Source organism: Gekko japonicus, unplaced genomic scaffold (genome assembly GCF_001447785.1).
Source record: "Gekko japonicus isolate JY-2015 unplaced genomic scaffold, Gekko_japonicus_V1.1 scaffold2402, whole genome shotgun sequence".
In the NCBI taxonomy this organism is placed as follows: Eukaryota; Metazoa; Chordata; class Lepidosauria; order Squamata; family Gekkonidae; genus Gekko; species Gekko japonicus.
This window is the reverse complement of record NW_015168726.1, coordinates 669-17621: the sequence shown is the minus strand read 5'-3', so window position 1 is coordinate 17621 and position 16953 is coordinate 669.

Below are 16953 nucleotides of genomic sequence, written 5' to 3'. Positions count from 1 at the left end.
TTTTGCCTCTCATTTCCCACACGATGTATGCAGTTGTATATTCTCATTGTGAGTACTGGCAAGAGCCATTTCCTCTAACATTTCGCCCTAATGAGCAGTCTAGTCTCTCCGTATCCCTTCACACTGATAATGATGTGGCTTCCTAAGAACAGCTAAGCAGGACCTTGTATTTAAATTAGGATTAATGAGAGGCAGCATTTGGTAAATCATCACATTGTGTTTGCTACACCACCAATCAACAACACTTTATGGAACAGCAGTACTTAAATCCAGACAAGATTATGCGATAGCCAGAAAAACAGGTGTAATCACAATCCTGTTTCATGGGTTTTGAGCACAAAATGCAAAAAGATACTTGAACTGGGGTGTGTAATACTGGGGAGAAGAAAGAGTTGTCCTTCAGTCTTTGCTAAAGATTCTGCTTGGGATAAATCTGATGTCAGCTTTTTGTACTGCAAGTAATTCAGAAACTGTCACATGATATAGATATCAGTGAAACCATCCATGTCTACCAATCACTGGAGAAAAAAGAGGAGAGATTCTAGAGAGCTGCTTCGGATGTGAGGATCAGCAGCGGGAACAAGAAACAAAGCTGGCTCACTTTCTCCTTCCTTATCAGTTTGCTTTTCTGTCTTATTTAAAAAGAGTTGTACCTCTCCCCTAGTGGAGATATGCACACAATCTGTCTTTGCAGCACTAAATTAGATGTCTCCTTTTAGGAAATGTACCAGATCAATTCTGGATGAAATCTAAGCCCTGTACATGTGTTGTATTGATTGCGTCAACAAGAGAGTAGGACTGCATGCACTGCCCCACTCCTGACCTTCATGTATTTGAATGAATGTCTGCACAGAGCCTACATGTGTGCATCTGTACACCTGTGAAACTGTCTGCAAATGATTGGGAAACCTGATTTTCCAAGACAGTAGCAGCCATAGAAGCCTGGGCAGAAAAATCGTATCTCCCATTGACCCCTGAGATCAGGCATTCTACCCGATATCTGGAGTCATTTTTTAATTCGGTTTATTCAGATTGTCTGACTGGTTGACAGACTTTAGGGGGAAGGGATGTGGTAATCCCCTGCTCTGCCAAAGAAATACCAGACTATTATTATTAACTTTGGTTCCTACCAGAAGACTGTGCCGGGTCTCTGTTCCAAATAGTCCTTGTAAGCTAGACACAGCTTACAACAGAGAGACCACCTTAAGGGGTCCCCCATGCTACTTAGGTCTGCAGTTTGATCTATGGAGGTCTGAAAGACCTGCCTGTCCTGTAGCTTTCCTCCATGCAAACAAGAACCTCAGGGCTCTTTGTTTCTTGCTCTCTTCTTGATCATGTCTGAACTAATCATTACAATAGATTCTGGTGCACTAGCCGTTTTGAGACTGGGGGAGTTCCATATGGCTGCATACACTAGAGGAAGTAGGCTCTTGCCCATGAAAGCTTATGCAAAAACAAATAGTCTAGCAGTCTTTACGGTAAAGGGTTTCCCTTGCTTAAAAGCCAGTCACATCCGACTCTAGGGGGCGGTGCTCATCTCTGTTTCCAAGTCGAAGAGCCAGTGCTGTCCAAAGACTTCTCCGTGGTCATGTAGCCAGCATGACTAAACGCCGAGGTGCATGAAACATGGAAACACCAAAGCAGTACCTATTTATCTACTTGCAATTTCTTGCTTTCGAACTGCTAGGTTGGCAGGAGCTGGGGCCAAATACAGGAGCTCACTCCGTCATGTGGCACTAGGGCAGGGTCTCAAACTGCCGAACTACAGACCTTCTGGTCTGCAGCTCAGCATCTTAACCTCTGAGCCACCACGGCCCCTACTATTCTTTAGGATACCACAAAACTTTTCCCTGTTATAGTAAGTCAGGTACCCATACCTTGTACCTCAAGATCTTGTGAGAAGGTCCTGTTGTAGGTTGTTGTACCCACCTGAAGTACAGTACAAAGGTCTAGAGACTTCTCAGTAGTAGTAGCAGGAATCTTTTTGCCAGAAATTTCTGTCTGGCCAATTCCAATTTTGGGGAAGAAGATAAAGGCCATTATTTTAAAGAAATCTTTCCATGTATTAAGACAGCAACTTGACTGGTGGTGATTATTGACAATTGCCACATAGTTCCTTGCTGTGATGGGATTCGTAATCTTATGGTTTTATGAGTTGGTCACAAAGATTACAAATAGTTTTATGAGTTTATTTTACTCCTTAAATGTTAATTCTAGTAAGCCATTTCATGACAATTCGGCTACAGAATGATAAATGATAATAAATAGGCCCAGAGGTGGCCTTTTTGAAGATACGCCCTTTACCATTTTGGTCATTTAAGCAGAACTGTTAGGAACTTGATCTTTAAAAGCTGGAGTCTGATGGAGCAACTTAATTCCACACAGCAAACAGGACTTCAGTTTGCAAACTGATCACAGCCAAGCAGTAACGGAATCTCCAGGTCTGACCATGTGCTGCTTATCAACACTCTATGGCGTCATCCAGTCACTGTTGTCACTGCAGAACAATTCACACTGACATGATTGCTCCACCTCAGAAAGTGGCCTGTAGAGAGACTGACTGATACTCAAATTTGAATATATTCAGAAAATCTGTAAACCACCTCAGGATCTGTTTTATTTCCGCATACTATACATACCACTGATGCTACCCAGAGTATTATGACATGTCAGGAGATGAGGATAAAGCAGGGGTTTAAATCTCTTTTGTTAAATTTGGCACTACGGATAACAGGCCTTTGGGAAACAGGATCCAGGGCACTGCCGAAAGATATATGGTGCTGTTCTCTTTGTAACACAGAGATGTTTATTTCAAAATTTGCTGGTGCGTGAACTTCTTTTGGCTGAGAAGCCAGCACCATAACAATCCTCTCTGCTGTGCGTCAGCTAATTATATACCCCACACACCTGATCTAGTGGAAATAATCTCTACCACGAACAATGTATTCCTAACAAGACGTGTTGACCTTTGCAAACTGGGCGCTTTCCAGCCCTTGTGGCATTGAACAAGGACACGGCGTCAATAGTCCCCGCAGCCGTTTTGATAAGTAAGTTCCTTTCAATGAATGCTCCAAAATATTAATCAGCAAAAAATTTAAGGTCTTAGCAAAAGTTATTTTAGGACTGTTATGAAAGGCTGGTGGCAGTGGTTGGCTACCATCTGGCACAGGGGAGGAGGAACAACTGGGCAAGGGGCTGGTGGCTGGAAAGAAAGGCCTGCCTATCTCTGCTTCCAGTGCATAGCAATGAAAGCATGGCTGATTCCCTCCCTGCAAACCACAGCCAACATCTCCTGTAAATCAAACAGTAACCATAAATTACAGTGTCTGTAACCACACTTATAATCCAGACTTGCAGTTTATAATTACTGATTTCTTTTTAATCCAATGCTGCCTACGAAGGGACCCTGCCCAAATAACCTACTTGATCAATGCCAGTACTATGCTTCCTAGGACTAGACTCTAGTTCTACATATATGTCTATCCGGAACATTCAGTATTCATAAAAGAGATCAATACATTCCCTACACTTCAGATCAGCATTTAAATTCAAAATATCCAAAGAGAGTAAGAAATATTTAAAATGCAAGTTCCGCTACCTGGATCTAACCCATTTTTTTACAGATTTTGCAATAATTTAAAAGTTGTAGTGGACACCAGGTGTCCATGTGGAATTCAGCTTTCAGCACACTTCTGATGTAATTTTCCAACATTTTCCAATATAATATCTAGACAGATTTACATTTATGGTGCAGATGTATATCAGTCCACCACATGTTGGTATCTCTTGCCTTGAAAACTCTACGGCTGTGACTCAATGGCACTGTAAGACATCAGCCGTCACGCACTTATGCGTAAAGCATCCCTTCATGACTGTGATGGTGGGTGAGATGGTTCCCCAGTCCAATTCTCGAAAGGGAGTCAAGCAACATACTCCGATCAATGGTATCAAAAGCCATAAAGAGGCTTGTAGTGTATCAGGCCCTGTCAGGGCCGGGCATGCCTGGACTTGCCCAGGCACAAACACCACTAGCTTCAAGCCTAAAGACAATGGGCCAGTAGGATCCTAGCCAGGCCCAATGAAAGGGCTAGGTCCCAGGCCAAGAGGCCAATAGGTCTCTTGGGCATTGTAAATAGCCTATCGGGAGTGGGGGGGGTGTTTGGTGGTGGGTTTCTCTGAGGGAATATAAGCCGGCCTGCGAGCCAGTAAGGTGTCTTGTTCCTGACTAAACAAAGGTATGCTTAGCTGAAATCACTCTCCGTATGCATACTTTTCAAGGCTAGATTGAGGAAAGTCTCTTAAAGGCTACAGAGGTGCCTCATTTGGTGTCTGGAGAGTCCCTTTTGCCTTCCATTGTTTGAGAGGTGAAATGCAGAGAGTGAGAAGGAGAGGAAGGCTAAGAATTCTACTCAGAATTCTACTCAGTCTAGTCAGTGGAGGAAAGTGTTCCAGGAAGTATTCTTAGGTTTACACTGAAAGAGAAGAATGTTTAAGGGATGAGGAGAAAAACAAATAAACCCAAAGGATCTTTAGCAAAATGAGTCCTAAATTATACATAAAATTTTAAGATATTCTACAAGTGACAGGAAGCACAACAAGATACTATGACAAGATATATTTTAAAACAATTCAGAATAAACAGAACAGGTATGTCTAGACTTGGTACTTCATGCTTAATGCAGCATCAATTCGGTTTCATTATGACAGCCTACCTTTCATAAAGATGCCACAGGATGTTTAAAAGATGGCCAGCAATTACTCTTTGAGTTTGACAGGAGGAGTGACGGTTGACTTTAACTGACATCTGCAAAACAAGACACTGCAAAATGTCACCGCCTTTAAAATATTCAGTCTGGTGCATCTTGTGTTAAACTAAACGGTGCATATAAATAATTTGGTTTTGAGTCAAATGGTGCCAAGCTAATTGACTTTTGGAGAGGTGTATCCATTAAAGCAACAAATGGACAGAAGCAGCAAATTACAAATGTATGCGTAATCCAGGAATTTGTTGCTGATTTTTAAGCATGATAAAATATTAGGTCTTTCCTTATTTTTTTTCTCCTAAACTGCTGAATGACTCTTCTCTGGATTGGCACAGACATAACTGGTGTAAATCAATCTTCCTGACAGGCGCCTTATGAAGAGCCACAACAGGCTGGATTTCCTAGTAATAGCCCCAAGTTCTCTGGAACACAAATGGCATCGTAAATTGATAGCTTGCTAGGCAATACAGTTATTAAGAGTTCTCACTTTCATTCTTGCAGGGGCCCTCTCCACTACAATATTGCCCTTTGGGTTGGCAAAGAAGCACAAGGAATAACACATCCAGTGATCTAAACTGTTGAGTGTTTCCCTGACCAACCCAATTTTTTAAAAAAGCTGTCCTCCTACAACTTTGACATGGGATCATAGCTGGATTTGGCTTCAGAACCCTGATTAATAATGCTTGTAATCACCTCTGGGATCTACTATTAAAGATGTGTCTGCATTTGAATGCGTACAACATGCACTTTGAATGTGTATGCACTTTGCTCAGTCCTGAACAATTGTGACACATTCATATGCATTCCAACACATTCCTAGGAAATTCAGGGTACCTCAGTGTTCCCCCTAAGCTGAGTTAGTGTGAGCTAGCTCACAGTTTTTTAACCTCTGGCTCGCACATTTTTGTCTTAGCTCAGGAAGGATGGCTCCAGAGCTAACTAATTTATGCAGTAGCCCAATTGCTTGAAGAGAAGAGATTGGGTTTCTACTTTAATGCCAGTAGCTCACAAAGTAGAATTTTTGCTCACAGGACTCCACAGCTTAGAGGGAACACTGGACCCTCCAGCATAACCTGTGGTTTGGTCCTCACAGTAGCAATTAAGCCCTGGATGGTATCAGCAATCATTAGCCAGAACAGAAGCAGCCCATTAAAAATCACAGCAGAGCCCCTACCAAAGAACCCTGTTTAAATGCTGCTGTTTAGACAGATATCAACTGAAGAACTGGGTCCTGCCAAGGACTCTGTAGCTTCAGCTCCCATTCAGCTCTAGGCAGCTGAAAGCATTTAGCACTGCATAAAATCAGATATTGTTATTAGTATTCAGGAAAGAGAGCAGCACATCCATAATGCAATAAACCCTACACCACCTTTTTTCCCTAGGGGAATAAACTAACTTCTGCAGCTTCATTGTTGTACATTAGTGCCACCAGTCCTTAAAGCTGAGAATGCAATGGTGTGTTTGCTATAGATGGCTAAGAGCTCTGGGTATCACCTATTAAGTAGGAGCATGAATATATTTTTGTCATAGCAGGTCACTTGATACTGATTGTCTAGGCCAGTCTGAGCATGCTGGGTGTGCTATACATAGACTCTTTCTTTGTGGTATCTGGATTCCTTGAATTAATCTCTCTCTCTCCGTCAAGGTTCTTTCTTCATATTTTTTTTAAAATACATTTTTTATTCTTTTACATACAAGTACAATCAAATGCCTAAGAAGGGATGAACTCGAACACAGTACATTATATCTTACAAAAATGTATACATTATCAACATAATTGACCAGAGAGATCCCTAGTCATAGCCTTGGTGTGCATATTGGTTCTAATTTACTGATTCCCTTTTATGTGTATTCGGGACTTTAACACCCAAATATGTTGCTGTGGACCGTACAGTGGGTGTGGGCCCAATCCTCTATACTGCTAACAGGAGTACCCATCACATTATAGGAACAACCATCTATGATAATAGTGATTTATGGGCAGTATCTCATGTTTCGTCATATAATTCACTATCGGTGACCAGATAAATTTTTTGAGTGTCCACTGCCACTGCAGCTGGATTCACTCAGCTCCTGAACAGGGTAGAACCAGGAAACGGTCTGAAAGCAAAATATGCAGCCACCTGACAGAAACTAGGCAAGTCTAGGTCTAGCCAGGACTTCCTGGGAACACTCTACACTGCCTTGAGTCCAAAGGAAGCAAGATTGGATATACATTTAACTGATGAATACATAACCACTTGTAACTTGACTGCTCACAGGAAAATAGGCAATGGCATAACTGGATGGAGTTCAGAGTTGGGATGTTGAGCAGTTTGGACATCACCTCCTGATAATAGCCTCTTTCAGATGTGACATCACACATACTAGACACCTACCAAATGTGTGTAGATCCTCCCAAGATGTGTGGTCAACATGTTATGTGAATATGGACACTGCACATATTCACCGTGCCCATATAGTTCTAGTATCTGCAAAATGACTTTTGGATATGTCAGAGTTTGCATTCATATGTACAGCAGCTCTACATATGTGCATGGTACGTGCACATTGCCTCTGTACATGTGCAGTCAACATGGCAACGGCATGTATTGGGATGATAACAGGTAGCATTCATTCCCAATACACATGGTTGATAGGTTCCCACTACATGCAACTGTAGCATCTGGAAATGGCTATTGTCATTCTGACTTTCATTAACTTTTTCTCTGCCAGTCCAGAAGCATTAATTTCCTTCCAATGCTACGAGATCTCTGTTAAAGGGATAATTTCCTAAATCCTTGTTGACTGGTAATAGAAATGTGTTTTGAATACTACATAGACTTTATGGGATGTTGATGACCACCATACTCACATAGGGAATTGCATTCTCAAGTGTTACAAAGATATTGTATAAAATATGCAGATACAAAGAGCCAAACAAATTTACTCAATACCTATAGTTATAGCTTACATAAATATCGATTGAATCATCCTGTTTACATTCTAGGTCACAAATAGGAAGATACTCTTTTCTTATCTATACTCAAGTGATCAAAATGTTTGACCCAGGAATTAGAAAATCTCCAATTCTGGATGGGGTTCCACTCCCCCTAAAAGAGCAGGTTTGTACCTTGGAAGTGCTGCTGGACCTGGGCCTTCTGTCAGATAACCTAGTGGCAGTGGTGGCCGGGGGTGCCATTCACCAGCTTTGCCTACCTAGCCAGCTGCTGCCCTTCCTGGGCAGGAAAGATCTTGTCACTGTGACACATGCCCTAGTATCATCTAGATTAGATTACTGCAGTGCACTTCATGTGGGACTGCTGTTGAAGACTGTCTAGAAACTACAGCTGGTACAGAATGCTGCAGCCATAATATAGACTGGAATGGGTAGTAGGAATCATATCACTCCAGTCTTGTTCCACATACACAGGCTCCAAATTTGCTTACAGGCCCAATTTAAGGTGCTGGCATTAACCTTTAAACCTCTATAACAGCTTGGGGCCAGCATACCTTAAGAACCACCTACTTCCATACAAACCCACCAAACCATTTCTGTCACATTCAGAGGTCCTGCTTCAGGTGCCCCCATCATCTGAGACTAGACTGTTGGCAGCCTGAAAAAGGATCTTGTTGTAGGTGGTGCTAAAACTTCAGAACTCCCACCACAGGGAGATTCATCTGTCTCTATCATTGCCTTCTGCCAGTAGGCAAAGAATTTTTTGTTTGGCTTTAGTGTTCCCTCACTAACCCCTCCTTGTTTGTGTGTTTATGTTTGTGCATATGTTTTCTTTAATTGTTATATATTATATTGTTATATATTATATATTAACAATGCGTAAACAATGTTGGAGCTGCGGTGGCTCAAGTGGTTAAGACACTGAACTGCAGGCTGTGGAAGGTCAGTAGTTCAGCGGTTCAAGACCCGGGTGCCGCAAGACAGGGTGAGCTCCTATCTCTAGTTCCAGCTCCTGCCAACCTAGCAGTTCGAAAGCAAGAAATTGCAAGTAGATAAATAGAAACCACTTCGGTGGGAAGGTAACAGCGTTCTGTGCGCCTTGGTGTTTAGTCATGACAGCCACATGACCATGGAAATGTCTTTGGACAGCGCTGGCTCTTCGGCTTTGAAACGGAGATGAGCACCGCAACCCTAGAGTCGGATTCGACTGGCTTTCGAGCAAGGGAACCTTTACCTTTAAACAATGTTTAAATGGCTGAAATGGTTTACTGCTGAAATATTTTAAAGTTCACTGCCTTGGAGACCCTGATTTAGGTGGAAAGGTGGCATATAAATGTTTTAAATAAATAAATAAATAAATAAAACATGTTACTAGAACAGTTAGATTTTCCTGAGGAACAGAATTGGTATAACTTTGCAGGCCTTTCCAGCTACCTCTGCAGCATCTTAGTGGCTTTGGGTATCTTTCTTGATTCTACATAAACACAGGTCAGGGGTGAAAGTAATAAATGCAGAGGCGGGAGATGGGAGGTACCACTTAGATCTCTTTCTTACCAGTACTCAGTGCCAGCACAGATCTTACTTGCATGAGTTATTTCATTATCAAGGGATGTACCTGCCAGACACAGCAGCAAAACACTTTGCTTGCACCTGCTGGTAGGCAGGCAGGACTACAGAAAGGGATAGGGAGGTAAAGGATGACTGCTAGGCTACATTCAGCCCCAGCCAATTATAAGCAGCACATCTGCCAAGCAAGGGAAACGGAATTATAAGCAAGATGGGGGGGGAGTTCCAGGCTTCCCTCCTCCTATTATATATCTCACCTGCTTTGCAGAGGCATGAGTGTATAGAGACAAGATCTCTCATCCTAACAGTACCCCCCATCCCCACTGCTCAGGACAAAATGCAGAGGATTAGTGATAAGAAAGAACTACGTGTGAGAGAACAGCTGAGGACTCGAGATCTCTTGACATCTTGAATATTATTTGAATGTAGCCCTGGGGAAGTGGATGATTTGGGGAACAGACAACCATCCTGTTGTCACCCAAACTGGACATGCCCAAATCTGCCCAAAGTGTGTGTGTGTGGGGGGGAGCTTTTTATAAAATGAAGCTCAGAAGCAAAGGAAGCTCACATCTGCAGCTTACCTCATCACACTCTCTCTATTGTTGTTAAGGGATATTTCTCCCAGCCTGGCTTTAATACCATAAACCAAGCAGACTGGAAGAAAAACACTGAAATCATCCTACTAAAATTGTTAGATCGCGCTAACAAAGGACTCGTAGAGTGATTCAGCAAGTGATTCAGCTTTATTAAGAAGTAACGAACAAGCACTAACTCAGTAAGAAACCAGAACAGAAAACAGTGGGAGCTTATGCTCCTTTTAAACATAACCGGGCTAATGTAGCCACGCCTATTTACAAATAACAACCAATGAGATTGCTAGGATAAAGACCAATGGGAGTCTTTCCCTCCTAGGGAATGGTATCGTTCTGATTGGTCGCTGTTACGAAGCGACCAATAGGAAGTTCGCTCAGAGGAGCCCTGGTCTGGCTCGAAGCTTAACATGGGAGTCCTATGAGGTGATTCATGTAATCATTTCAATACATTACAATTCCTCCCCCCTAAGTTAAGCCATCATCCCAATTGTTTTATTATTTACATACATACAATCAACCTTTGTACATCAGTTATTCCAACAGTATTTACACTCATAGTCCTTCAGATAAGTCGGCATTTGCCGCGAACGCTGGGACCTGCGGAGCGGTGCAGGCTCCATGGGCAGACAAGGTTGTGGGTCAGAGTGGGGTTCACTACAGCCTGGATCAGGCACAGACTCGACTGGGATTTCAGCCCCGCACACAGGGTTCTGCCCTGACTCGGGGACAGTACCGGGCCTTTCGGTACTCACCGCCTGCTCTGGGGGTGTCCACTCGACATCAGGGGATTCAGCCGTCGGAGAGTCAGCGCTGTCCCTAGCCCAACGTCTCCTTAACTGATCTATGTGGCGCCGCCATATTCGACCGTCAGCTAACTGCACCACATACATTCGAGTACCCACAGAGTCGGATATAACCCCAGGAAGCCATAAGTGCCCGTTTGCATAATTTCGTGCGAAAACCTTGTCCCCTTTTTCAAACATGCGCACCTTCGGTTGCGCCGTGGTACGCTCGGATTGCTCTTCAGTGAGGTCTGGGTGCATTCGGTTCAAACGGGTCGTGAGTCTCCGCCCCATTAACAATTCGGCCGGACTACGGCCTGTAGCACTACAGGGGGTGGTGTGCTGCAGCAAAAGAAAGGAGCCCAGCCTCTGGCTCCAGTCCCCTTCGTCCATTTTACCCAGGGCCTCTTTGGCCGTCCTGACCATCCGTTCGGCTTGGCCATTAGATGCCGGATGGAAAGGGGCCGAAGTCATTTGGCGTATGCCATTACTCGTGAGGAAGAGCCTAAATTCCTCAGACACAAATTGAGGCCCGTTGTCACTGACGATGACGTCAGGCAACCCGTGGGTGGCAAAAAGTCGGCGGAGCGCATGGATCACAGCAAGTGATGTGGTCGATTTCATATGCACGACCTCCAGCCATTTGGACATAGCGTCCACCACAATTAGGAACATTTGCCCTTGGAGAGGGCCAGCAAAATCTATATGCAATCTGGCCCAGGGTTTACCAGATGACTCCCAGCCTTGGGGTGTAGCTTGTGGGGGATCGGGTCTGACTTGCTGGCATTTGGGACACCCTCGTACCCATTCTTCGATCTCTTTGTCCAGCCCCGGCCACCAGACATACCCTCTGGCCAACGCTTTGGTGTGTACCATACCGGGGTGACCCTCGTGCAGCGACTCTAACACTCTCGTCCTGAGTTTGTCAGGAACCACCACCCTGTTCCCCCATAATACACAGCCCTTAGAAATGGATAGTTCATTTTGACGGCTTTTGTAAGGGCCGAACTCCGGTTCAACGCTTCCAACCGGCCACCCCCTCCAAACCCAGTTTAATACTCGGGACAGCACGCTATCCTTGGCCGTGTGTGCTGCAATGTCCCTGGATGATACCGGGGGTCGAGGAAGCTCCTCAATTGCCAAGACCTCACAGGCGGGGGCAGGGTCTGCGCCAATGTCCGGCACCGGGCACCGGCTGAGGGCATCCGCATGCCCAATCGCTTTCCCAGGCCGGTGCTCTAAGTCAAAATCATAAGCCTGCAAAAATATCGCCCATCTAAGCATGCGTGGGGACATGATGTTTGGCAATTGCTTATCGGGCGCAAAAATCCCCAGTAGCGGCTTGTGGTCAGTGACCAGCAAAAATCGTCTGCCAAAAATAAAATCATGGAACTTTTTGACAGCCGCTACCAACGCCAGACCCTCCTTGTCTATCTGGGCATAGTTCCGCTCTGCCGCAGATAGTGATCTAGAATAAAAAGCGATAGGCGCTTCGCTCCCATCAGGCATCAGATGGCTTAAAACTGCGCCTACTCCAAAAGGTGAAGCGTCAGCAGCTAACACCAGGAGCTTGTGTTCATCATAATGCGTGAGTACGGCATTAGATGTCAGCAGCTCCTTGACTCCCACAAAAGCCTTTTCCTCGGCCTGCCCCCACTTCCATTTTGCCTCCTTGTGCAAAAGCGCGTGCAAAGGGGCCGCCACTGATGCCTTATGCGGTAAAAACGCATGATAAAAATTCAGGAGTCCTAAAAAGGATTGGAGCTCCTTCTTACTCACCGGCCTGGGGGCGTTTTGGATTGCAGATACCTTCTCATCCGTGGGGTGGACTCCCTCTGCGTCAATGCGAAACCCCAGGAAGTCCACACTTTCCACCCCGAGCGTGCATTTTGAGCGCTTAACTCTGAGACCGGCATTTTGAAAACGCCTGAGGACCTCTTTAACCCGGTCCAGTAGTTCCTGTTCAGACCCGCCCGCAATCAGCACGTCGTCAAAATAGGGCACTGTGCCAGGTACCCCCCTTAGTAGACGTTCCATGAGGCCCTGAAAAATCCCAGGTGCTACGTTGACCCCGAATTGCAGCCTGTTCACTTTAAAAGCCCCTTGGTGGGTTACAATTGTTTGGGCCTCGGCAGCCTCCGGGGTGACAGGCAACTGCTGGTATGCCTGGGCCAGGTCAAATTTGGCGAAAATCTTGCCACCCCCCAGGGAAGCCAAAATGTGGCTTATTACCGGGACCGGGTACGAATGTTGCTGCAGCGCCTTGTTAATCGTACATTTGTAATCGGCGCATAGTCGTATGGACCCATCTGATTTGACAGGGGTTACGATCGGGGTCTCCCATTTGCTGTATGGTACTGGCTCTAAAACCCCTTGCTCAACTAGTTTGTCAATCTCTTTTTCCACCTTATGTTTGAGAGACACAGGTACTTTCCGATACTTCAACCTAATAGGTTTGACTGACGGATCTAAGTCAAACGCAACCGGGGGGCCCTTGTACCTCCCCAACCCTTCGGCAAATACATCAGGGAACAGGTCGTACAGCATGCCCCATTTATTTTCAGACATCCTGTTAATCCCAGAAATACCAATGCCCAATGGCTCAAACCAATCTAACCCTAGCAGGTTAACCCGGTCTCCCTCTGCAATCAGGAATGACAGTTTAACACATTTCCCCTTATACTCAACAGTAACAGAGTCCCGTCCGGCCAAGGGAATTCGGTTGCCCTGGAAGTCGGACACTCTGGTTCCCGCAGGCTGGAGCCGCCGCCGGCTTCGGTTCGGGAACAACTGGCGCCAGGACGCGGCAGAAATCACCGTCACGGACGATCCTGAGTCCACCTCCATTGTACAGGGTCGGCCGTCGAGGAGTGGAGTCACGGTGATCTTGCCCTGGCTGCTGGTGCGATTTACGGCCGATGCGCTCGACAAGGTCGCCGTCAACTGGCAGCTTGCTTCCGATGCTGAGGAACGGGTCTTGCCTTGGGTGCTGACTGGAGTGCCCCTCTGCGCTGACCGGTTGTTAGTTGAGGGATCCTTCTTTGCTGATCTGCAGACTCTGGCCAGATGACCACGCCGCCCACACGCTCTGCAGTCGACATCACGAGCCCAACAGGAGTCGCGCTGGTGTTTCCCGCCACAACCGGAGCAAGGCTTGACGTTGGTAGTCTTCGCTGGGGTCCGCTTGCCTCGAACCGCGTTGACGTCATCATCCGCGTCTTCGCCCTCGCTGTCTCGTTGAGCGTGTATACTGGGCTCTGCCACCCGCTGGCGGACCTCCTTCGTGGACTTCTCCGCTGCTTCCGCGGCCACGGCCTCTTCGTAGGCCACTGCCCAGGTCAGGGTGGTGCGGGCGAACAGCCTCTGTTGCAGCCTTTCATCTTTGAGACCGCAGACGAGACGGTCTCTGAGGGCTTCCTCCACGTTGTGGAAATTACATGGCCGTGCGGCTTTGCGAAGGGCCGCCACGAAATCTGCGATGGTCTCGCCTCCGGCCTGGTTCCGCTTGTAAAAAGCGTGCCGGCAGGCGATCTCCGACGGTTGTGGAGAATAGTGAGCCTTAAGCTTCTCCGTGATGTCAGCGTAGGTGACAGTCTTTATATCAGTTGGGGCTACCAACGACCTGGCTATGTCGAAGGTCCCCTTCCCGCAGGAACTCAGGAGGCATGCTCGTTTCTTCGCCTCATCGGTGATGTCGTGGGTCTCCAGATGGAACTCGAACCTGGACAGGTAGGAGTCCCAGTCTTCTGAGGAGGGTTCGAAGCACTCGAACTTCTGGCTTCCAGCCATCGGGGGAGACTTGGGCACCGGAGCTGGTGGCGCCTCCGCCGGATCGGCTGCTGTGCTCTGCTCGCTTTCTTCCGAGTCCGAAGTGTGGATGTCCGCAGGGCTGCCTACCTGCTCTAACATCCCACCTTCGTCGCCAATTGTTAGATCGCGCTAACAAAGGACTCGTAGAGTGATTCAGCAAGTGATTCAGCTTTATTAAGAAGTAACGAACAAGCACTAACTCAGTAAGAAACCAGAACAGAAAACAGTGGGAGCTTATGCTCCTTTTAAACATAACCGGGCTAATGTAGCCACGCCTATTTACAAATAACAACCAATGAGATTGCTAGGATAAAGACCAATGGGAGTCTTTCCCTCCTAGGGAATGGTATCGTTCTGATTGGTCGCTGTTACGAAGCGACCAATAGGAAGTTCGCTCAGAGGAGCCCTGGTCTGGCTCGAAGCTTAACATGGGAGTCCTATGAGGTGATTCATGTAATCATTTCAATACATTACAAAAATCATGCAGAGGAGGGGTGCAGGGCTTAGAGCCCACCCTGACTTTGTTTTCAAAAGTTCTCACCACAGTCCACTTGAGGATCTCAGGAAAGGAGGAAAAATCCACGTGCCAAGGTTGTCATGCCATCCAGTACAAGGGCAAATGTTCCTCCTGCCTGTCTGCAGTTTGGCAGGGAGGATTCATTGGATTCTAATTAGGCAGGTGGGAGTAACACCTGGAAATGCGTTTCTCATTAATGTCAAGAGATATGAATAGGGAACTAATTAACATTAATAGTTTTCATACTGACACTGAAGAAAACAGCTAAAATTTTATAAAGAGAAATCTGATTTTGAGGAGATCCTAACTTTGCTGGCTAACAAAGGCCAATGTAGCTGGAGAACACACTCCCATATACATTATGTAGTACAGCTTACCATGTCAGCCACACTGCATTCTGAGATATGATAGCCCAGGCAAAGCTTCCACTGCCATACTGCCATACTGAAAACGATGTCTATGTCACTCTAGAATTGTGCACAGCTTGCATGAGGGACGAGTAAAAAATCAGGGATACAAATGTCACTAAGGGTGTGTTCACACGGACGTTTAGTGCGGGATTCGCTGCTGATCCTTCGCGCATTAAAGGTTCCTGTCTATATAGGCACACCCGCCTCCCGCACCGAAGCCGGCAGAGTCCCGTGGTTTCCGCTCTTTTATCCGCGTTTTTTTGACACCCATTGGAACAGGTGTTTTCCGACATCTCGCGCTTTGTATCCGTGGTTTTAGTATCTGGACAGCAATCCGCAGTGACCGCGCTACCCTCCCCCCCCGGTTGGTTTTTTTTTTTTTGTTTCCGGTTTTAGCTATGCGCTTGTGCAAACAGGTGCTAGCTTTTATTTTGGTCTTTTAGATCCCACCGAGGCCGCCGTCTGCACCCAGCTGTCAAACGAGCAAAAAACCCTGCTGAGCACAGGCAGAGCCGGGAACTTTGTTGGGAGGGAGCGAGCGAGTTCAAAGCTGCTCCCGGGTGTGTGTGCCAGCCGGCCGGCCAGCTAGCCAGCCAGAGCCGCTCTTGCTCGCTCTCCCAACTCGTTCTACCCACACCGCCTCCCCACCCGGGCCGGTCCCTTCTCCGCGTGGCGGTGGCTGCACATACACAGACCCGCTCCCTCGCCTGCTGCTTCTCCCTCGCTTATCAGTGCAAGGCGCCGCGGGAGAGAAAAGGAGGCGGGCTGGGAAGGGAAGCCGCCGCCGGGCAGGGGATGAAGCCCGGGCAGTGCCTCTTGCCCGAAGGGGAGTGAAAAGTTAGGCGACAGGGTTCGCGCCTCCTAAACCTCTTGCCCACTCCGAGGAGGGTCTGGCACTCCCGGCTCCTGTGCTTGGGTTGGGGGGGGTGTGTTTGCTGCCAGCGGGTAGGAGAAAGGACAACGAAGGTCTTTATTAGTTTGTATGTACGCCCGAGCGCATGGGAAGACGAGCACATGCCCAGATTTAAAAAAAAAAAACCGCCTGTGTGAACACTACTTCGCGCGAGGGAAGCGGAAGACAGAGGGACCGTCTGACCACCTCCAAGCGATATAAAATGTCGCGGATATAAGAATTGCGGGAAAACTAGCGCAGTAAGAGGTCCGTGTGACCAGACCCTAAGTAAAGTTAGCACGTAAATTGGAACACTAGGGGTCCCGTCACCTAAGAGAGGAAGCCCTCACTTCTTATTAGAATTAAGTGCCAATGTTATATTCACAGCTACATGGTTTAAAATGTTTAAGGAAAAATCAAAGGGAGTTACACACAGAGAGCCAGTCTGGTGTAGTAGTTAGGAGCACAGACTCTAATCTGGGACAACTGGGTTTGATTCTCCACTCCTCCACATGCAGCTGCTGGTGTGACCTTGGGTCAGTTATAAGTTCTTTCAGAGCTGTTCTCTCAAGGGCAGTTCTTGAGAGAGCTCTCTCAGCCCCACCTACCTTACCAGGTGTCTGTTGTGGGGAGGGGAAGGGAAAGGGATTGTAAACTGCTCTGAGACTCCTTCAGGTAGTGA